The 24,082-nt window shown below is 38.3% G+C and overlaps 1 pseudogene; it reads right to left on the bottom strand.

The window, feature by feature from the left end:
* Nucleotides 1–1,210: 1,210 nt before the first annotated feature.
* LOC101119332 (splicing factor 45-like) overlaps nucleotides 1,211–24,082 on the bottom strand; it is a 32,463-nt pseudogene continuing 9,591 nt past the window's right edge.

Consider the following 24,082-nt stretch of genomic DNA (forward strand, 5'->3'; position numbering starts at 1 on the left):
AGAGTGAAGTGAGTCACAGAGAGAAAGGTAAATATCGTATTCTAACACACATATACGGAATCTAGAAAAATGGTACTGAAGAATTTACTTACAGGGCAGCAAAGGAGAAACAATGCAGAATAGACTTGCGGACATGGGGAGAGGGGATTAGAGGGTAAGATGTATGGAAAGAGTAATATGGAAACTTACATTGCAATACGTAAAATAGATAGCCAATAGGAATTTGCTGTATGGCTCAGGAAACTCAAACAGGGGTTCTGTATCAATCTAGAGGGGTGGGATGAGGAGCGCGTTTCAAAAGGGAGAGGATATATGTATACCTATGGCTGATTCATGTTGAGTTTTGACAGAAAACAACAAAATTCTGTAAACCAATTATCCTTCAATAAAAATAAAAGTGAATGATTATAAGAATTTTATGGCATATAGTAAACAGTAATAGTCATGGTACAAATTGGAAACATTACATTAAAAAATCACGATGATAGGCTGATACTGTTTTCCCAGTTATGAGAGAGAGGCATACCCTACAGTAATATAATACTTTGAAAACAAGGTATAAAGTAGCAAGGAGATTAACACATTATGAATCTTAAGAAATATCTCTTTATGCCTATAGAATGATAGGCTTTCCACTTAAATACAAATCTTGCATATGGTATTCTATATAATGAATACTTAGGATATGATTATGACATGAAAATATCTCTTACAGTTCTTGCCATACAGTTATTAGATTTTCACATGAAGACATATAAACACAACAGATAAGTTTATTAACAGCAGGGTGATTATTTACTATTCATTAAGTGAAATGGATCATATTAAAGGTCTTCATTCTCATAGTATTTACCTTGAGTAGTCTGAGGAGGGGGACACAAAGAAAGCTAATCTTGCTGTCAGGGTAGCAAGAGGCAGAAGAGGTAGAGGAGTTCTAAGGGGAGTCAGGAGAGGCAGGCACATTCTGTGTAACTTTATGGAAATACATTGTAATTTCTGTCTTTTTTACTTTTTTCTTTTTACTAAAAATGTTTTAACATGGTACCAGTCCTTACAGTATCTGCTTTAGTTTCATTGCTCATATTACAGAGGGTCCATGTTGTAAAAGAAGTCAAATGCAGTTTTGCATAATTGGAGCCCTTCTGCCAGATTGTCTAATGTCAATTTGATTTCTAGCACTGCTGCTTCTACAAATTCTTTCCCATCTAGTTCAAAAGCACACATCTTCATCAAGTTGTCTTCTGTTAACTCCTCTGAATGTGATGTCTATCAGCTCCTGAATTTCTCCAAGATCTTTATCTTGAAACCCTTCCTCCACAGCCCCCCCCCCTTTTAGGTTATATTCACAATCTCTCTCATGATTTCCTTGATTGGCTCTATCATAAATCCTGTGGAGTCGTGTAACACATCTGAACAGTTTTTGGCAACAAGAATTTACTGTTTCAGGCTTAATGGCTTTTTACAAAATAATCATGGTGTCCTCAGTGATGCAGTCTTACCAGGCTTTCATCATATTCTCTCTATCAGGGTTCTTTTCCATTGTGTTGATAGTTCTTTCCATAAAGTACCATGTGGAATGAGCCTTAAAGGTCCCTAGGACCCTCTGATCTAGAGGCTGAATTAGAGATGTTGTGTTTGAGGGGAAGTAGATCACTTTGATGCCTTCAGTGCTGAACTCAATAATTGTACTCACGGGGTTCTGGGTGGCCAGTGGCATTGTCCAATAGCTAAATAACTTATAAGGCAGCTCCTTACTGGCAAGATACTTTCTAACTTCAAGGACAAAGCTTCAACGGAACCAATCCAGAAAAACTGTTCTCACTTTCAGTCCTTCTTGTTGTACAACTAAAAGACTAGCAGCTGGTGTTTATCTGTTCCGTTCAAGGCACAAGTGTTAGCAATTTTATAAATAAGAGCAGTGCTGATTGTAAACTCCATTGTATTTGCACAGGTCAGTAGTTAGCCTATCCCTCCCTGACTTAAATCCTAGTGCTCATATCTCTTCTTTAATAATAAATGTCCTGCATGGAATTTATTTCCAGAATAGGGCACTTTTGTCTGTATTAAACAAACAAACAAAAAAGAACTATTCAGGAAGATATCCATTCTCCTCAATGACATTCTAATGGCATTTGGGAACTTGTCTGCTGCCTCTTAGTTATCATAAGGTTCTCCTACTATGGTCCTGACGTTAAAAAAACAAAAACAAAAACAAAAAACACCTTTTTAAAATTATTAAACTATCCTTTGCTAGCATTAAATTCTCCAGTTTTTGATCCATTACCTGCTTGCTTTAAATTTTCATGTAACTATTTTGCTTTTTCTTGGCTCATATTAGAGTCTATTGATATGCATTTCTTTTAGCAACCCTGCCTCCAAATGAAAGATGCACTTTCAATATAAGATAAGTATTTTGCATTTTCTTTCCTTGGATCCTTTTTATTTCTTTTTCTTCTCTGATTGCCATGGCTAGGACTTCCAAAACTATGCTGAATAATAGTGGTGAGTGTGGGCACCCTAGGTGTGTTCCTGATCTTAGAGGAAATGCTTTCAACATTGAGAATAATGTTTGCTATGTGCTTGTATATGGACGTTACTAAATAAAGGTATGCCAAGTTTCTGAAGAGTTTTATCATAAATGGGTTTTGAATTTTGTCTAAAACTTTTTCTGCATCTATTGAGATTATCATATCATATCATATGCTTTTATCCTTCAGTTTGTTAATGTGGTGTATCACATTGATTGATTTGCATATATTGACGAATCCTTGCATTCCTAACATAAATCCCAGTTGTCCATAGAGTATCACCCTTTTAATGTATTGCTGGATTCTGTTGCTAGTATTTTGTTGAGGATTTTTGTATCCATGTTCATCAATTCTATTGTCTGTTATTTTCCTTTTTTGTGTGGTTTCTTTGTCTGGTTTTGGTGTCAGGGTGCTGGTAGCCTCATAGAATGAGTGTTTCTCCCTCTTCAATTTTTTGGAAGATTTTGAGAAGGGAATGTGTTAGGTCTTCTCTAAATGTTTCATAGAATTCATCTGTGAAGTCATCTGACCCTGGCCTCTTGTTTGTTGGAAGATTTTAATCACAGTTTCAGTACTTGTGAACAGTCTGGTCATATTTTTTATTTCTTCCTGGTTCATCTTGGAAGGTCATCCAAGAATTTGTCCATTTCTTCCAGATTGTCCATTTTATTGGCATAGTTGCTTGTGGTAGTCTCTTAGGAATCCTTGCATTTCTGCAGTGTCAGTCGTAATTTCTGTCACTTTTTGCAGATGACATGATACTATAGAAAATCCTAAAGATGCCACCAGAAAACTGCTAGAGTTAATCAATGGATTTACTAAAGTCATATGATATAAAATTAATACACAGAAATTTATTGCACTCCTATATACTAACAGCAAAAAATCAGAAAGAGAAATTAAGGAAACAATCCCATTCACCACTGCAGAAAAAAGAATAAATACCTAGGAATAAACTTACCTAAGGAGACAAAATACCCGTGAAGAAAATGATAAGACAGTGATGAAAGAAATCAAAGACGACACAAACAGATGGAGAGATATACCATGTTCTTGGATTCGAAGAATGAATATTGTGAACATGACTACATTACTCCCAAATTCAATACAATCTCTATCAAATTACCAATGCCTTTTATTCAGAACTTGAACAAAACATTTTATGATTTCTTTTTTATTGTTTTGCAAATTTTATTCTTATTTTTTAAAATATATTTCAGGAGTACAGCATTATGATTTGACATCTATGTATACTACAGAGTTATCACTACCACAAATATAGTTGCCATATATCATCTTCTTCACCCTATTTACCCGCTGTCCTTCATGTCCCCTCTGATAACTACTAATCTAAAGCAATGACAAACCTAGACATAGTGTTGAAAAGCAGAGACATTACTTTGCCGACAAAGGTCTGTCTAGACAAAGCTATGGTTCTTCCAGTCGTCATGTATGGATGTGAGAGTTAGACTATAAAGAAAGCTAAGTGCCGAAGAATTGACACTTTTGAACTGTGACGTTGGAGAAGACTCTTGAGAGTCCCTTGGACTTCAAGGACATCAAGCTAGTCAATCCTAAAGAAAATCAGTCCTGAATGTTTGTTGGAAGGACTGAAGCCAAAGCTGAAGCTCCAATATTTTGCCCACCTGTTGTGAAGAACTGACTCATTGGAAAAGATCCTGATGCTGGGCAAAACAGAAGGCAGGGGGAGAAGGGGACAACAGAGAATGAAATGGTTGGATGGCATCCCTGACTCAATGGACATGAGTTTGAGCAAGCTCTGGGCGTTGGTGATGGACAGGGAGGCCTGGCATGCTGCAGACCGTGGGGTTGCAAAGAGTTGGGCATGACTGGGCGACTTGAACAACCTCAATCACTAATGTGTTCTGTTTGGTTTTTGTTTATTTTTGTTTGTTCATTTGTTTTGCTTTTAGATTCTGCATATGGGTGAAATCAAATGGCATTTTTCTTTCTCTCTCTGATTTATCTTAGTATAATACTTTCAAGGTCTATCCATGTTTGTTGTAAAAAGCAGGGTTTTATTCTTTTTTATGGTTGAGTGATATTCCATTAGAACTATGGCTTTTCTTGCCTTCCCCTAAGTCTTCCATAATCTTTTTTTATATCCTCTCCTGCTGCTGTCCACCTTTACCACAGTGCTCTAGGCACAAAGTTTTTGTTACTTTAACACAAGTAAGCGTGTTTGGGTCTTTGTCTTTTCATTTTGCTTGCAATCTCATTACCAACATTGCTGAATTCCGCTTCCTCTCCTACTTCAAGAATCTACTGAAATATAAGGATTTTTGCTGGTATTTTCTTGACTATATGATTTTTTTCAAAAATTTATTTTTTAATTGAAGGATAATTGCTTTACAGGATTTTATTATTTTCTGTCAAACATCAACATGAATTAGCCATAGGTGTATGGATGTCACCTCCTTCTTAAAACTCCCTCCCATCTCCCTCCCAATCCCACCCTTCTATATTGTTACAGAGCCCTTGTTTGAGTCATACAGAAAATTCCCATTGACTATCTGTTTTGCATATGGTAGTGCAAGTTTTCATGTTACTCTCTCCATACATCTCACCCTCTCCTCCCCTCTCCCTGAAGTCTGTTCTCTGTTTCTCCATTGCTGCCTTGCAAATAAATGATAATCAGTATCATCTTTCTAAATACCATATATATGTGTTATATCTTTCTCTTTCTGACTTACTTCACTCTATTTAATAGACTCAGGGTTCATCCACCTCATTAGAACTGACTTAAATGCTTTCTATTTTAAGGCTGAGTAATATTCCACTGTGTATATGTACCACAGCTTTTTTATCCATTCATCTGTCAATGTACATCTAGGTTACTTCCATGTTCTAGCTATTGTAAATAGTCCTGCAATGAGCAATGGGACACGTGTCATTCTAAACTTTGGTTTCCTCCAACCATATGCCTAGGAGTGGGATTTCTGGGTCATATGGTGGTTTTATTTCTAGTTTTTTAAAGAAGACTTCATACCATTTTTCAGGATTTGAAATAGCTCAACTGGAATTCCATCACCTCCACTAGGTTTGTTCATAGTGATGCTTTCTAAGGCCCACTTGACTTCACATTCCAGGATGTCTGGCTCTAGATGAGTAACCACACCATCATGATTAACCTGGTCATGAAGATCTTTCTTATACAGTTTTTCTGTGTATTCTTGCCACCTCTTCTTAATATCTTCTGCTTCTGGTAGATCCATACCATTTCTGTCCTTTATCGAGCCCATCTTTGCATGAAATGTTCCCTTGGTATCTCTAATTTTCTTGAAGAGATCTCTAGTCTTTCCCATTCTGTTCTTTTCCTCTATTTCTTTGCATTGATCGCTGAGGAAGGCTTTCTTATCTCTTCTTGCTATTCTTTGGAACTCTGCATTCAGATGCTTATATCTTTCCTTTTCTCCTTTGCTTTTCGCCTCTCTTCTTTTCACACCTATAAATCCTGAAAGATGATGCTGTGAAAGTGCTGCACTCAATATGCCAGCAAATTTGGAAAACTCAGCAGTGGCCACAGGACTGGAAAAGGTCATTTTTCATTTCAACCCCAAAGAAAGGCAATGCCAGAGAATGCTCAAGCTACCGTACAATTGCACTCATCTCACATGCTAGTGAAGTAATGCTCAAAATTCTCCAAGCCAGGCTTCAGCAATACGTGAACCGTGAACTCCCTGATGTTCAAGCTGGTTTTAGAAAAGGCAGAGGAACCACAGATCAAATTGCCAACATCCGCTGGATCATGGAAAAAGCAAGAGAGGTCCAGAAAAACATCTATTTCTGCTTTCTTGACTATGCCAGCGCCTTTGACTGTGTGGATCACAATAAACAGTGGAAAATTCTGAGAGAGATGGGAATACCACACCACCTAACCTGCCTCTTGAGAAATCTGTATGCAGGTCAGGAAGCAACAGTTAGAACTGGACATGGAACAACAGACTGGTTCCAAATAAGAAAAGGAGTAGGTCAAGGCTGTATATTGTCACCCTGCTTATTTAACGTACATGCAGAGTACATCATGAGAAATGCTGGACTGGAAGAAACACAAGCTGGATTCAAGATTGCCGGGAAAAATCCCAATAACCTCAGATATGGAGATGACACCACCCTTATGGCAGAAAGTGAAGAGGAACTCAAAAGCCTCTTGATGAAAGTGAAAGATGAGAGTGAAAAGTTGGCTTAAAGCTCATCATTCAGAAAACGAAGATCATGGCATCTGGTCCCATCACTTCATGGGAAATAGATGGGGAAACAGTGAAAGCAGTATCAGAACTGTATTTATTTGGGCTCCAAAATCACTGCAGATGGTGACTTCAGCCATGAAATTAAAAGACGCTTACTCCTTGGACGAAAAGTTATGACCAACCTGGATAGCATATTCAAAAGCAGAGACATTACTTTGCCAACTAAGGTCCGTCTAGTCAAGGCTATGGTTTTCCCAGTGGTCACGTATGGATGTGAGAGTTGGACTCTTCACAGTTGGACTGTGAAGAGTTGGACTTCTCTTTCACTTTCATCAAGCTGAGCGCTGAAGAATTGATGCTTTTGAACTGTGGTATTGGAGAAGACTCTTGAGAGTCCCTTGGACTGCCAGGAGATCCAACCAGTCCATCCAAGAAGATCAGCCCTGGGATTTCTTTGGAAGGAATGATGCTGAAGCTGAAACTCCTGTACTTTGGCCACCTCATGCGAAGAGTTGACTCATTGGAAAAGACTCTGATCTGGGAAGGATTGGGGGCAGGAGGAGAAGGGGACGACCAAGGATGAGATGGCTGGATGGCATCACGGACTCGATGGACGTGAGTCTGAGTGAACTCCGGGAGTTGGTGATGGACAGGGAGGCCTGGCGTGCTGTGATTCATGGGGTCACAAAGAGTTGGACACGACTGAACGACTGAACTGACTGAATAGTGAGCAATGTTGAGTATCTTTTCACGTGTTTATTAGCCATCTGTATGTCTTTGAAAAATGTCTGTTTAGGTCTTTTCCCCTTTTTCATTGGGTTATTTGTTTTTCTGGTATTGAGTTGTATGAGCTGCTTGTATATTTTGGATATTAATCCTTTGTCAGTTGTTCCCTTTGCTCTTATTTTCTCCCATCTGAGGGTTGCCTTTTCACTTTGTTTATAATTTCCTTTGTTGTGCAAAAGCTTTTAAATTTAATTAGGTCCCCTTGTTTATTTTTGTTTTTATTTCCATTACTCTAGGAGGTGAGTCATGGAGAATCTTTCTTTGATTTATGTCATAGAGTGTTCTGCCTATGTTTTCCTCTTAAGGGTTTTATAGTGTCTGGTCTTCCATTTAGGTATTTAATCCATTTTTAGTGTATCTTTGTGTATGATGTTAGGAAATGTTCTAATTTCATTCTTTTGCTGTCCAGCTTTCCAAACACCACTTATTGAAAAGGCTGTCTTTGTCCCATTTTATATTCCTGCCTCTTTGGTAAAAAGTGAGGTATGCATAGGTGCATGGGTTTATCTGTGGGCTTTCTATCTTGTTCCATTGGTCTATATTTCTGCTTTTGTGCCAGTACTGTTCTGTCTTGATGAATGTAGCTTTGTAGTATAGCCTGAAGTCAGGAAGGTTGATTTCTCCAGCTCCATTCTTCTTTCTTAAGACTGCTTTAGCTATTTGAGGTCCTTTGTGTTTCCATACAAATTGTGAATTTTTTTGTTCTAGTTCTGTGAACAATGGCATCTGTAATTTGATAGGGATTGCATTGAATCTGTAGACTGAGTTTGGTAGTATAGTCATTTTCATAATATTGATTCTTCCTACCCAGGAACATGGAATATCTCTCCATCTGTATATGTCATCCTTCTTTCATCAATGTCTTATAATTTTTCATATACAGTTTTTTCTGTTTAGGGAGATTTATTCCTAGATATTTTATTCTTTTTGTTGCAGTGGTTAATGGGATTGATTCCTTAATGTATCTTTCTGATTTGTTTTTGTTAGTATATAAGAATGCAAGTGAGTTCTGTGTGTTGATTTTGTATCCCGTGACTTTGCTAAATCCACTGATTGGCTCTAGTAATTTTCTGATAGTATCTTTAGGATTTTCTATGTACAGTATGTCATCTGCAAATAGCGAGACCTTTACTTCTTCTTTTCTGGTCTGTATTTCTTTTATTTCTCTTTCTTCTCTGATTGCTGTAGCTGGGGTATCCAAAACTATTTTGAACAATATTGGTGAGAGTGGACACCCTTGTCTTGTTCCTGATAATGCTTGCTGTGGGATTCTCATATATGGCCTTTACTATGTTGAGGTAGATTCCTTCTATGCCCATTTTTTGAAGAGTTTTAATAATAAGTCGTGGTTTAGTCACTAAGTCATGTCTGACTCTTGCAAACCTATGGACTGTAGCCTGCTAGGCTCCTTTGTCCATGGGATTCTCCAGGCAAGAATAATGGAGTGGGTTGCCATTTCCTTCTCCAATAGTGAATAAAGCTGCTGTCTATCAGGGAAAAAAAGATAGGGGTTAGGAGTTCTCTGGTATTCTAGGGTCTTGGAGTCAGTGCTCCCACTTCAAAGACTCAGGTCTTGATCTCTGGCCAAAAACAGAGATTCTACAGGTGGTTTGTTCCAGCATTAAATGGGATTAAAACAAATGCCCCAAAATGAGATAGCAAAGATAAACCCCAGACAAATGGCAGTTACAAAATCAGACAAGTAATATTTAAAATAATGGAATATACACACAGACATATACACCCATAAGCAAAATCAAAACAGTTCAATAAAAATAAAGTACAGTAGATTGACTGAACAAAGGAAACCAAAAATGACATCCACCAGTTAAGAACAAAACTAACTAAAGCACAAACTGAAAAACAGTACCAAAGCAAGGTACCAACTGGGGAATAAAGCAATGAAAACAAAACTAACAAATATGGTGAGAATGAAAAAAAAAGAAAGAAAAGAAATAAAGAATAGAAATTCAAAGTTAAATAGAGGTAGACAAAGAAGATTAACTGCAAGGGGAAAAGAACAGTAGGAAAAGCAAAGAAAGGAATATATGTAGAAAAAATAATAGTGAGTTTAAAGATTTAAAAATTAAAATTAAGAAAAAGAGAAAAAAAGGAAAACTCTACAGAACTCCAAAAGCCAACGTAGAGGCAGAAGTTTATAACAGAAGTAAAAAGTATGATTGAAAAAAAAATCTCAAAAGCTTAAATAGATTTTATAGTGCTATTAAATAGACAACTCCACCCGGGGGAGGGGGGCAGGGGGAGATAGTAAAATGAAATGTAAAAAAAATCCGAAAGAAACTACAGAACAAGTCAAAATATAAGAATAATAAATTTTTTTCTTGAGTCAATGCTGTCAGTGTCCTTTCCCTCTCTGGGACTCACAGTTTACTTCACCTCCCTTGGATGCCCTGCAACAATGTGCTGGTCTCTGGACCTGCTGTGGGGGCAGTTCAGACTCTAATCTGGTCCTCCTCCTGTGTGTTCTTGCTTCCAATGTCCACAGATATCAGAACTAGTGCATTTTCTTTTGTGGGAGCTCTCAATGTCCTTTTATATATTCCACAGACACAGAGTCTGCCTAGTTGAACATGTGGATTTCACCTGCAGCTGTACAGCTCATGGGAACGTTTTGGGTCCTCTTCCTCAGCCACACTGCCCCTTGGTTTCAATTGTGGTTTTATCTCCACTGCTGCATGTGGGTCATCCACTGGGGTTTGCTCCTGAGGCTGCCCTGGAGGACTTGGGTCTGCTCCCGTGAGTGCCAAGTGTGGAGATGGTGCAGCTGCTTGGGTCACAGAGGCCCTGGAAGCACCAGATACTAAGGAAATTGGTGGCTAGGGCAGCAGGGAATATAGTGCTCTAGAAGAGTATGGCAACCTACTCCAGCATTCTTGCCTGGAGAACCCCCACTGACAGAGAAGCCTGGCAGGCCACAGTCCACAGGGTTGCGAAGAGTTGGACATGACCAAAGCGACCCCATGTTTATAGATGCAGGACCTTTTTTTTTTTTTTTTTGCCTCTCAGTTCTGCTCCAATGAGGGTTGAGCATGAAGGTCGTGCAGCTGCTTGGGTCATGGGGACCCTGGTGGTGCCAAGTGTACAGGGACATGAACTGACCCCACTGTAGAAGTTAAGGCCCTATCAGAGTCTTTTTCGAGCCTCTGGAAGCTGGTGACCAGAAGGCTTCTTTGGCTAGTCTTTCTCTATTGCTCTGCCCATTCAGGCAGTTAGAGGGCTCTCTTGGCTGGGGTCCTTCTCTGCTGTTTAGTGAGTTAGGCACATTAAGTGGCCATCCTGGCTGGGGTCCTAGTCTGTTGTTTGGTGCAACAGGTGCTTAAATGGGTACATTGGGTGGAGTCCTACTCTGTAGTTCTGTCTATCTGGTGCTTGGTGGGCCAACTTCTCTTTTGTTCAGGTGCTGGTGATGACGTGTGGGGAGAGAGAGGCTACGGTGAGGGCTCCACCTGCTATGCATGACTCAACAGTATCACCTTTCTTCCATGGCTGCATGGCTTTCCACCACAGTCTCCTCCCTGACATCCCCTCGGACCTTCTCCCAGCAGTCAACAGCAGCCCTTGCCCTGGGATTGCTCCACAATCACTATGCTCCAACTCCCAGCTGCTGTGCCTTTTAGGGGATCTGCATCCCCGTCCATGGTTCGTATGGCTGTGGCAAAATTATTGTCTGATTCTCATTCCATTTAGGCTGTTACAGCCTAAATATCAGCTGCTTCTTTCTCAGCCTCAAATGTTTCTCCTCTGACCCAGACAATTGCCCCAATGTGGGGACAGGTCCCCTGCTTCATTTCCCCCACCTACCAAGGGCAGGTCCAGTCCTGCTAACACTCCTGTTTCCCCCCCTAGTCCCTTTGTCCTACTGAGTTTTGCATGGTTCTATATATTCTTTCCAGGGGTCAGGTACTCCTACCCACTCTCAGCTGGTGCTCTGCAAGCACTTCTATGTCCGAAGGTATATTCCATGGAGCAATGTATCTGTGGAGATAGATGTACTCCACGTCCACCTACTCCTCCATCATCTTTTCATTTTATGATTTCTATAGAAACAAAAACACCCGGAATAGTCAAAGCAAATCTTGAGAAAGAAAAACATGGCTGGAAGAATCAGGCTCCCCAACTTCAGACTATACTACGAATACAAAGCTATAGTAAACAAGGCAGTATGACACTGGCACAAAAACAGAAATATTCATCAGTGGAGCAGGACAGAAGCCTAGAGATAAGTCCACACACCTGTGACCACTTTTATCACTGACAAAGGAAGCAAGAATATACAATGGAGAAAGGACAGTCTCTTCAATAAGTGGTACTGGGAAAATTGGACAGCTACAGATAAAAGAATGAAATTAGAATATTCCTAACACCATATGCAAAAATAAACTCAAAATGGATTAAAGACTTAAACCTAAGGCCAGACACTATAAAACTCTTAGAGGAAAACATAGCAGAGCACTCTGAGACAAATTGCAGCAAGATCTTTTTTGACTCATCTCCTAGAGTAATGAAAATAAAAAACAAAAACAAATGGGCCTAATTAATCTTGAAAGCTCTTGCACAGCAAAAGGAAACCATCAACATGACAAAGAGACAACCCTTAGAATGGGAGAAAATATTGTAAATTAGCAACTGACAAAGGATTAATCTTTGAAGTATACAAGCAGCTCATGCAGCTCAATATAAAAAAATAAGCAACACAATAAAAAAATGGATGGAAGGCCTAAACAGACATTTCTCAAAAAGACATACAGATGGCGAATAAAAACATGAAAAGATGCTCACCATCACTTATTATTAGAGAAATGCAAATCAAAACTGCAATATACGATGAGATATCAACCCACACCAGTCAGAATGTCCATCATCAAAAAAATCTGCAAACATTAAATGCTGGAGAGGATGTGGAGAAAAGGGAACCCTCTTGCACTGTTGGTAGGAATGTAAATTGATAACAACCACTATGGAGAACAATATGGAGTTTCCTTAAAAAACTAGAAATAAAACTAACATATGACCCAGCAATCCCACTGTTGGCCAACACCCTGAGAAAACCATAATTCAACATGTATCCCAGTATTCACTGAAGCACTAGGCCAGAACACAGAAGTAAGATAAACGTCCATCAACTGAGGAATGGATAAAGATGTTTTAAAAGGAATGAAATTGGGTCATTTGTAGTGATGTGGACGAACCTAGTGTCTATCAGATAGAGTTAAGTAACTCAGAAAGAGAAAAACAAATTTCATGTATTAAAACACACACACACACACACACACACACACACACACATATATATATATATATATATATATATATATGGAATCTTTTCAGGGCAGGAATAGAGATATGGACATAGGGAATGGACTAATGGACACGGGGAAAAGGGAGGGGAGGGTGGAATGAATTGGGAGAATAGCACTAACATACACACACTTCCATGTGTAAAACAGGTAGTGGGCACATGGAGTTCATCTCAGTATTCTGTGATGACCTAGAAGGATAGGATGGATGGTGGGGTAGGAGAGAGGCTTAAGGGGAGAGGATATATGTATACATATAACTGATTCACTTTGTTATACAGCAGAAACTAACACAACATCGTGAAGTAAATATAATCCAGTAAAAAAAGATTAAAAAAATACTTTGCAAAATGTACGAGATTTTCACACCTGCTGGTGTAGCCACAGTGACAGCTTTACAGGTTTTCTTTTCCTTTTTTACAGTGATCCTTAGGCTAAATCCATGTGTTTTGAAATGGCAGGTAACCACATTTGTTAAACTTAATCTACTCTGCATATTAGGCAATTAAACTTTTCCTTATAAAATTATGACTTTGCTTCTTGGGAACACTTTCAGCACCACTTGTGGCATTTTGTATGGGTCCCATGGTGTTATTCAAGCTTTATGGTACTGTGCCAAACACAATGAAAAATACACAGGAACTGTGAGAGGTCACTTTTTTTGTGCTATGCTATTTACTTAAGAGATTAAACTACTCGCATAGAAATATTTAGCATCACATGGCATTTTAAGCTGATACAACACAAGCTCACCACAATAGCAACAAGAGGTAGCTATGAAATTATTATAGTAATATAATAATTGCTACAGTTAATTTCTGCACTTATGACTTTATGCTGGATCTTTACATTTGTTTACATTTCTCTGGACTGTGAATGGAGCCATGTGTGGTCTGTCAGTGTTTGAGTATGTAAGTTTTGATAAATTGTACTTTTTATAGCAGATGGTTGTATATTTTATGATAGTAAATGATGAAATAGACTAGTTCCTACATATTTATTCATTCATGACATACCTAACTTTTTCTTATGTTTTATATTTGTAGGCTATGAAGTTCCATTCAGGAAGTTTTTCAAATTGTCACAAACAGTTCCAGTATATTTATTGAAAAACATCTGCATATAAGTGGACAGCTCAACCTATGCAATTCAAAGGTTTGACTTTTAACTGTCAAGGCTTTCTAATCACTATCACACTTGAAGTTATAACTTCTAAAGCTCCCAGAATATTAAACACTTGTTTCATTTTTTAACCTCTAACTTCTTTTTGACATGTGCTGGTCTTTTACATCATGCATATCAGGTGGCATTTTCTGCAGTGCCTTAATTAAAACCCAGGTGAGAAAAGTCAAATTATGACTTTGAAATTTCCCTGCATATCAAAAATTATTTAACCCACACATAGCAGGAAGACAACCAAAGAACATATATTCTTGGAAAGATTAAATCTCAGGAGATAAATGCACTGTTGTAGACAGAGGCACTGAAACCACAGTGAATTAAACTGAGACCAGAAGAAATGAGAAATGAAGACTATAAAGTTTGAATTTTGATAAATATATTCTGAGAAAAACTTTCTTGACAAAATTTTATTAGAGAATACCCTTTATTATTTATCACTTGTTTTTTCTGATGAGATTCATTCATCTTTAAAAAATTGAACAAATTGAAATACAAAATTCTTCTAATTTGGTGTCAATTCTTCTCAAGCCTAAATTTCCAGTTCCAACATTTGAATTGAACTATAAACCTATATTTTCAATTGTTCTAAGGAATTTTAAAAACATCTATTTCTGCTTTATTGACTATGTCAAAGCCTTTGACTGTGTGGATCACAAGAAACTGTGGAAAATTCTGAGAGAGATGGGAATACCAGACCAGCTGACCTGCCTTTTGGCAAACCTGTATGCAGGTCAGGAAGCAACAGTTAGAGCTGAACATGGAATGACAGACTGGTTCCAAATAGGAAAAGGAGTACGTCCAGGCTGTATACTTCATCCTGCTTATTTAACTTATATGCAGAGTACATCATGAGAAACGCTGGGCTGGAAGAAGCACAGGCTGGAATCAAGATTGCCAGGAGAAATATCAATAACCTCAGATATGTGGATGACACCACCCTTATGGCAGAAAGTGAAGGGGAGCTAAAAAGCCTCTTGATGAAAGTGAAAGAGGAGAGTGAAAAAATTGGCTTGAAGCTCAACATTCAGAAAAGGAAGATCATGGCATCTGGTCCCATCACTTCATGGCAAATAGATGGGGAAACAGTGGAAATAGTGTCAGAATTTATTTTGGGGGGCTCCAAAATCACTGCAGATGGTGACTGCAGCCATGAAATTAAAAGATGCTTACTCCTTGGAGGGAAAATTATGACCAACCTAGATAGCATATTCAAAAGCAGAGACATTACTTTGCCGACAAAAGTCCATCTAATCAAGGCTATGGTTTTCCCAGTAGTCATGTATGGATGTAAGAGTTGGGCTGTGAAGAAAGCTGAACACCAAAGAATTGATGCTTTTGAACTGTGGTGTTGGAGAAGACTCTTGAGAGTCCCTTGGACTGCAAGGAGATCCAACCAGTCCATTCTGAAGGAGATCGGCCCTAGGATTTCTTTGGAAGGAATGATGCTAAAGCTGAAACTCCAGTACTTTGGCCACCTCATGCGAAGAGTTAACTCATTGGAAAAGACTCTGATGCTGGGAGGGATTGGGGGCAGGAGGAGAAGGGGACAACAGAGGATGAGATGGCTGAATGGCATCACCGACTTGATGGACGTGAGTTTGAGTGAACTCGGGAGTTGGTGATGGGCAGGGAGGCCAGGCGTGCTGCAATTCATGGGGTCGCAAAGAGTCAAACATGTCTGAGCGACTGAAATGAACTGAACTGAACGAATTTTACAAAAAATTTTTAGCATATTTTTGTGTTTCCTGAAATACCTGGTACATCCCAGAATAAAATTTATTAACTTCATTTTCTCTTATCTGTAAATTATCTCCCTTATACAGTTGGCAACATTTGTTGTTAGGTAACATCTGATTATTTGGTTGGAAATTTAGTGTTGTTTTCTAATTCCTTGCCATCTTTAATCTATTCATGTTTTTGATCAAGTTCTGACTTTCTTTAGCTGCTTCATACCAACCTCCTTCAATTTCACATGTAGTCTTTAGCACCGTGACATTTGCAACCTTTATTTCATCAGTCTCTTGATTCTCAGTTCAGTTCAGTTCAGTCGCCCGGTTGTGTCCTACTCTTTGCGACCCCATGAACCGCAGCACCCCAGGCCTCCCTGTCCATCAAAAACTCCCAGAGTTCACTCAAACCCATGTCTATTGAGTCCGTGATGCCATCCAACCATCTCATCCTCTGTCGTCTGCTTCTCTTCCTGCCCTCAATCTTTCACAGCATCAGGGTCTTTTCAAATGAGTCTGCTCTTTGCATCAGGTGGCCAAAGTATTGGTGTTTCAGCTTCATCATCAGTCCTTCCAAAGAATATTCAGGACTGATCTCCTTTAACATGGACTTGTTGGATCTCCTTGCAATCCAAGGGATTCTCAAGAGTCTTCTCCAACACCACAGTTCAAAAGCATCAATTCTTTGGTGCTCAGCTTTCTTTATAGTCCAAGTCTCATATCCATACATGACTACTGGAAAAACCATAGCCTTAACTAGGTGGACCTTTGTTGGCAAAGTAATATCTCTGCTTTTTAATTTCCTGTCTAAGTTGGTCATAACTTTCCTTCCAAGAGTAAACGTCTTTTAATTTCATGGCTGCAATCACCATCTGCAGTGATTTTGGAGCCCCCCTACCAAATAAAGTCTGACACTGTTTCCTCATCTATTTCCCATAAAGTGATGGGACCAGATGCCATGATCTTCCTTTTCTGAATGTTGAGCTTTAAGCCAATTTTTTCACTCTCCTCTTTCACTTTCATCAAGAGGCTTTTTAGTTCCTCTCCACTTTCTGCCATAAGGGTGGTGTCATCTGCATATCTGAGGTTATTGATATAACCTCTCTCAGCAATCTTGATTCCAGCCTGTGCTTCCTCCAGCCCAGCGTTTCTCATGATGTACTCTGCATATAAGTTAAATAAGCAGGATGACAGTATACAGCCTTGGCGTACTCCTTTTCTTATTTGGAACCAGTCTGTTGTTCCATGTCCGGTTTTATCTGTTGCTTCCTGACCTGCATATAGGTTTGTCAAGAAGCAGGTCAGGTGGTCTGGTATTCCCATCTCTTTCAGAATTTTCCACAGTTTCTTTTTTTTTTTAATGTCATGTGATTTTATTTATTTATTTTTAAATTTTAAAATCTTTAATTCTTACATGCATTCCCAAACATGAACCCCCCTCCCACCTCCCTCCCCATAACATCTTTCTGGGTCATCCCCATGCACCAGCCCCAAGCATGCTGCATCCTGCGTCAGACATAGACTGGCGATTCAATTCACATGATAGTATACATGTTAGAATGTCATTCTCCCAAATCATCCCACCCTCTCCCTCTCCCTCTGAGTCCAAAAGTCCGTTATACACATCTGTGTCTCTTTCCCTGTCTTGCATACAGGGTCGTCATTGCCATCTTCCTAAATTCCATATATATGTGTTAGTATACTGTATTGGTGTTTTTCTTTCTGGCTTACTTCACTCTGTATAATCGGCTCCAGTTTCATCCATCTCATCAGAACTGATTCAAATGAATTCTTTTAACGGCTGAGTAATACTCCATTGTGTATATGTACCACAGCTTTCTTATCCATTCATCTGCTGATGGACATCTAGGTTGTTTCCATGTCCTGGCTATTATAAACAGTGCTGCGATGAACATTGGGGTACATGTGTCTCTTTCAATTCTGGTTTCTCGGTGTATGCCCAGCAGTGGGATTGCTGGGTCATAAGGTAGTTCTATTTGCAATTTTTAAGGAATCTCCACACTGTTCTCCATAGTGGCTGTACTAGTTTGCATTCCCACCAACAGTGTAGGAGGGTTCCTTTTCTCCACACCCTCGCCAGCATTTATTGCTTGCAGATTTTTGGATCGCAGCCATTCTGACTGGTGTGAAGTGGTACCTCATTGTGGTTTTGATTTGCATTTCTCTAATAATGAGTGATGTTGAGCATCTTTTCATGTGTTTGTTAGCCATCCGTATGTCTTCTTTGGAGAAATGTCTATTTAGTTCTTTGGCCCATTTTTGATTGGGTCGTTTATTTTCTGGAGTTGAGCTGCATAAGTTGCTTGTATATTTTTGAGATTAGTTGTTTGTCAGTTGCTTCATTTGCTATTATTTTCTCCCATTCAGAAGGCTGTCTTTTCACCTTGCTTATATTTTCCCTTGTTGTGCAGAAGCTTTTAATTTTAATTAGATCCCATTTGTTTATTTTTGCTTTATTTCCAGAATTCTGGAGGTGGATCATAGAGGATCCTGCTGTGATTTATGTCTGAGAGTGTTTTGCCTATGTTCTCCTCTAGGAGTTTTATAGTTTCTGATCTTACATTTAGATCTTTAATCCATTTTGAGTTTATTTTTGTGTGCGGTGTTAGAAAGTGATCTAGTTTCATTCTTTTACAAGTGGTTGACCAGTTTTCCCAGCACCACTTGTTAAAGAGATTGTCTTTACTCCATTGTATATTCTTGCCTCCTTTGTCAAAGATAAGGTGTCCATATGTGTGTATTTATCTCTGGGCTTTCTATTTTGTTCCATTGATCTATATGTCTGTCTTTGTGCCAGTACCATACTGTCTTGATGACAGTGGCTTTGTAGTAGAGCCTGAAGTCAGGCAAGTTGATTCCTCCAGTTCCATTCTTCTTTCTCAAGATTGCTTTGGCTATTCGAGGTTTTTGTATTTCCATACAAATCTTGAAATTATTTGTTCTAGTTCTGTGAAAAATGTGGCTGGTAGCTTGATAGGGATTGCATTGAATTTGTAAATTGCTTTGGGTAGTATACTCATTTTCACTATATTGATTCTTCCAATCCATGAACATGGTATATTTCTCCATCTATTAGTGTCCTCTTTGATTTCTTTCATCAGTGTTTTATAGTTTTCTATATATAGGTCTTTAGTTTCTTTAGGTAGATATATTCCTAAGTATTTTATTCTTTTCGTTGCAATGGTGAATGGAATTGTTTCCTTAATTTCTTTTCTACTTTCTCATTATTCGTGTATAGGAATGCAAGGGATTTCTGTGTGTTGATTTTATATCCTGCAACTTTACTATATTCATTGATGAGCTCTAGTAATTTTCTGGTGGAGTCTTTAGGGTTTTCCATGTAGAGGATCATGTCATCTGCAAACAGTGAGAGTTTTACTTCTTCTTTTCCAATTTGGATTCCTTTTATTTCTTTTTCTGCTCTGATTGCTGTGGCCAAAACTTCCAGAACTATGTTGAATAGTAGCAGTGAAAGTGGACACAGTTTCTTGTGATCCACACAGTGAAAGGCTTTGGCATAGTCAATAAAACAGAAATAAATGTTTTTCTGGAACTCTCTTGCTTTTACGATGATCCAGAGGATGTCGGCAATTTGATCTCTGGTTCCTCTGCCTTTTCTATAACCAGCTTGAACATCTGGAAGTTCATGGTTCACGTATTGCTGAAGCCTGGTTTGGAAAATTTTAAGCATTGCTCTACTAACGTGTGAGATGAGTGCAATTGTGTGGTAGTTTGAGGATTCTTGATTCTCAGTTCCTTTCTATTTAATTCTTCCTGTTTGACACTTCCAGAATAGGTTTCACAAAGTACTGCATTCATTATGCCCTAGAATTAATAGGACATAAAATAGTGGAAGAGGAGCAGAGCTCTGGAAAAACTATAGGTACACTCTCAGCTTCACTTTATCAGCTGGGTTATTTGGGGCAGTTGGTGTCTCTCAGCTTTGTGGTTCTTTGTCTCTATTGCATTGAATATTATGTCTTGCCTAACTCTCACTGTATTTATAATAATAAAATTAATCTATGAGAATGCAGTTAGAATTTAGAAATCAACTTTAAGTTATTATAATTTTTTTTTAAATCTCTGATAAGGATTCCCTGTGAAACAAGTGTGATGTCCTCACATGGTCTTTGCCTATCCTGTCTAAAATTATCTCATATACCAGCATAAATAGGTTTCTCAAGCTTCTTTCCAAATGCCCCATACATTTTCTTTTGATCATGTTGCTTTCACATTTGAACTTTTCAGTTTCTATCCTAGAGTGACAATCAGTGAGAAATGCTTTTTCAGATCTGGGGACATTGCCATTTCTACTATTCTCTACCATAATTTAAACTATAAAAATGAATTTCACTGAATAAAATGGAAATATTTTATCATATAAAATTGATATCATTTAAAAATTGCTGCATAGTTGACAAAATATTACATTAGTTCTGGATATACAACATAGTAATCTGATGTGTTTATAGACTATATTCCATACAGAGTTATAAAATATTGACTATATTCCTTGTGCTATGTATCATTGTAAACTATTTATTTTAATCTGAGTAGTTTACACCTGTAAGTGCCCCTCACCTATTTTGGTCGTCAACTCATCCCTCTTCCTTCTGGTAACCACCACTTTGTTCTATGTATCTGTGAGTCTGTTTCTGTTTTATTATATTTATTTATGTTTTAGATTGCACCTATAAGTGAAAATATACAATATTTCTTTTTCTCTGACTTACTTCCCTAACTACAACACCTTCTAACTACATCAATGTTTTCACAAGAGGCAAAATTTCATTCTTTCTTTTTCATGGCTAATATTTCATTGCATATGTATATACTACCATCTTCATCAATTTAACTGTGAATACTTCGACTGCTTCCATATCTTGGCTATAATAAATAATTCTACTGTGAGCATTAGGGTGTGTATACCTTTTTGGTTTAATGTTTTCTTTCTTTTTGAATAAATATCCTGGAGTGAAGTGGTTGAATTGTATGATAGGTTTAGTTTTCATTTTTTGAACAACATCCCTACTGTTATCAAGTTACATACTTGCCCAAGAGTACATGAGGGCTCCCTTTTCTCCACATCCTTACCAACACTTGTTTTTCTTATCTTTTTGACAATAGCCATTCTGATATGTGTGAGGTGATATTTCACCATGCTTTTTAAAATCTTTCTTTATATTGTTTCATCAAATTATCAAAACAGAAAGGCGCTTTTTTTTCCCCTGCTTATATTCTTGTCTACAGAGCTATGAAATTTACTGATCATCGAAACTCTTGATGGCCAACAATTGGTGGTCTTCAGCTTGTTGTTGTTCAGTTGCTCAGTCATGTCTGACTCTTTGCAGACCCATGGACTGCAGCATGCCAGGCTTTGCTGTCCTTCACCATCTCCCAGAGCTTGCTCAAACTCATGTCCATTGAGTCAATGATGACATCCAACCATCTCGTCCTCTGTCATCCTCTTCTCCTCCTGCCTTCAATCTTTCCTAGCATCAGGGTCTTTTCCAGTGAATCAGTTTTGTCACACCAGGTGGTCAAAGTATTGGAGCTTCAGTTTCAACATCAGTCCTCCAATAAATACTCAGGACTAATTTCCTTTAGGTTTGACAGGTTTGATCTCCTTGCAGTCCAGGGGACTTGCAAGAGTCTTCTTCAACACCACAGTTTGAAAACATCAGTTCTTCTGCACTCAGAGTTCTTTATGGTCCAACTCTCATATCTATACATGACTACTGGAAGAAGCATAGCTTTGACTAGATAGACCTTTGTTAGCAAGTGAAATCTCTGCTTTTTAATACATTGTGTAGATTTGTCATAGCTTTTCTTCCAAGAAATAAGCATCTTAATTTCATAGCTGCAGTCACTGTCCACAGTGATTTTGAAGCCCTCCAAAATAAAGTTTGTCACTGTTTCCATTGTTTCCCTATTTATTTGCCATGAAATGATGGGACTGGATACCATGATCTTCATTTTTTGAATGCTGAGTTTTAAGCCAACTTTTTTAAGACTTCTGTTTCACCATTATCAAGAGTCTCTTTACTTCTTCACTTTCTGCCATAAGAGTGATGTCATCTACATATCTGAGGTTATCGATATTTCTTCTGGCAATCTTAATTCCAGCTTGTGCTTCATCCAGCCTGGCATTTTTAATGATGTACTCAGCATATACCTTAAATAAGCAGGGTGACAATATACAGCCTTGATGTACTCCTTTCCCAGTTTGGTACCAGTCTGTTGTTCCCTGACTGGTTCTAACTGCTGCTTCTTGACCTGCATACAGGTTTTGCAGGAGACAAGTAAGGTGGTCTGTTATTCCTAAATCTTTCCACAGTTTGTTGTGATTCACACAGTCAAAGGCTTTGGTGTAGTCAATACAGCAGAAGTAGATGTTTTTCTGGAGTTCTCTTGCTATTTCTATGATCCTACAGATGTTGGCAATTTGATCTCTGGTTCCTTTGCCTTTTCTGAATCCAGCTGGAAGTTCTCTGTTCACATACTGTTGAAGCTTAGCTTGGAGAATTTTGAGCATTCAAAAATCAGCTTAGAACTATATATTCTGAGTCATAAGTCTACCTACATAACTGTTTTGTTTATGTGTCCACTTCCATGATACTTGGCAGTGTCACCTAAGATAGGTTACTTTGATGTCCTGCTTTATCAAGTGAGGAGATGGGTCACAACCCTCAACCAGGGTTATCTTGAAGATTAGACCAGCCAAAGTCTAAAATGCATCCACGAGTGTCTGATATATAGTGAGTACTGTGTAAGCTATTGCTACTTTCATGCTTAATGTTGCAGTTGTACAGTGTCCAATCTGTAGTCCTTGGCTATCACCAAAACCACACATAAACCTCTTTTCTTCCTCAGTCTCTGCTATTTGAACAGTACTTCTTACACTCAACTGCTCTGGCCAACCTTGGATATTACCTTGAGTTTCCTTAAAAAAAATTATTTATCTTTAAATTGAAGGATAATTGCTTTACAGAATTTTGTTGTTTTCTGTTAAACATCAATAAGAATCAGCCATTGATACACCCATGTCTCCTCTCTCTTGAAACTCCCTCCCCATCCCACCCTTCTAGATTGCTACAGAGCCCCTGTTTGAGTCATACAGCAGATTCCCATTGGCTATTTGTTTTATATATGGTAGTGTAAGTTTCTATGTTACTCTCTCCACATATCTTACCCTCTCCCTTCTCCCCTCTCCCTGTGTCTATAAGTCTATTCTCTAAGTCTGTTTCTCCATTGCTGCCCTGCAACTATATTCATCAGTACCTTCTTTCTAGAATCCATATATATACATTAGTACATGGTATTTATCTTTCTCTTTCTGACTTACTTCACCCTGTGTGAAGGACTTGAGGTTTGTCCACCTCATTAGAACAGACTCAAATGTGTTCCCTTTTATGGCTGAGTAATATTCCATTGTATATTACCAGTTGTACCACAATGTCTTTATCAATTTGTCTGTTGATGGACATCTACGTTGCTTCCATGTACTAACTATTGTAAATAGTGCTGCAATGAATATGGGGGCACATGTGTCTTTTTCAATTTTGGTTTCCTCCAAGTATATGCCTGGGAGTGGGATTGCTCGGTCATTTTATTTCTAGGTTTTTAAAGGAATCTCCATACTGTTTTCCATAGTGGCCGAATCACTTTACATCCACTAGCAATGCAAGAGGTTTTCCTTTTCTCCATACCCTCTCCAGTATTTATAGTCTGTAGACTTCTTGATGTTGGCCATTCTGACTGGTGTAAAGTGATATGTCATTGGAGTTTGGATTTGCATTTCTCTAATAGTGAGCAATGTTGAGCATCTTTTCATGTGTTTATTAGCCATCTATATGTCTTCTTTGAAAAAATGTCTATTTAAGTCTTTCCCCCTCTTTTTCATTGGGTTGTTTGTTTTTCTGGTATTGAGTTGTATGAGCTGCTTGTATATTTTTGAAATGTATCCTTTGTCAGTTGTTCCTTTTGCTATTATTATTCTGAGTGTTGTCTTTTCACCTTGTTTATAATTCCCTTTGTTGTGCAAAAGCTTTTAAATTTAATTAGGTCCCCCTTGTTTATTTTTGTTTTTATTTCCATTACTCTAGGAGGTGAGTCATAGAGAATTTTGCTTTGATTTATGTCATTGAGTGTTCTGCCTATGTTTTCCTCTAAGGGTTTCATAGTTTCTGGTCTTCCACTTAGGTATTTAATCCATTTTTAGTGTATCTTTGTGTATGATGTTAGGAAATGTTCTAATTTCATTCTTTTGCTGTCCAGCTTTCCAAACACCGCTTATTGAAAAGGCTGTC

This window comes from Ovis aries, chromosome 15, assembly GCF_016772045.2.
Source record: "Ovis aries strain OAR_USU_Benz2616 breed Rambouillet chromosome 15, ARS-UI_Ramb_v3.0, whole genome shotgun sequence".
NCBI classification, from domain to species: domain Eukaryota; kingdom Metazoa; phylum Chordata; class Mammalia; order Artiodactyla; family Bovidae; genus Ovis; species Ovis aries.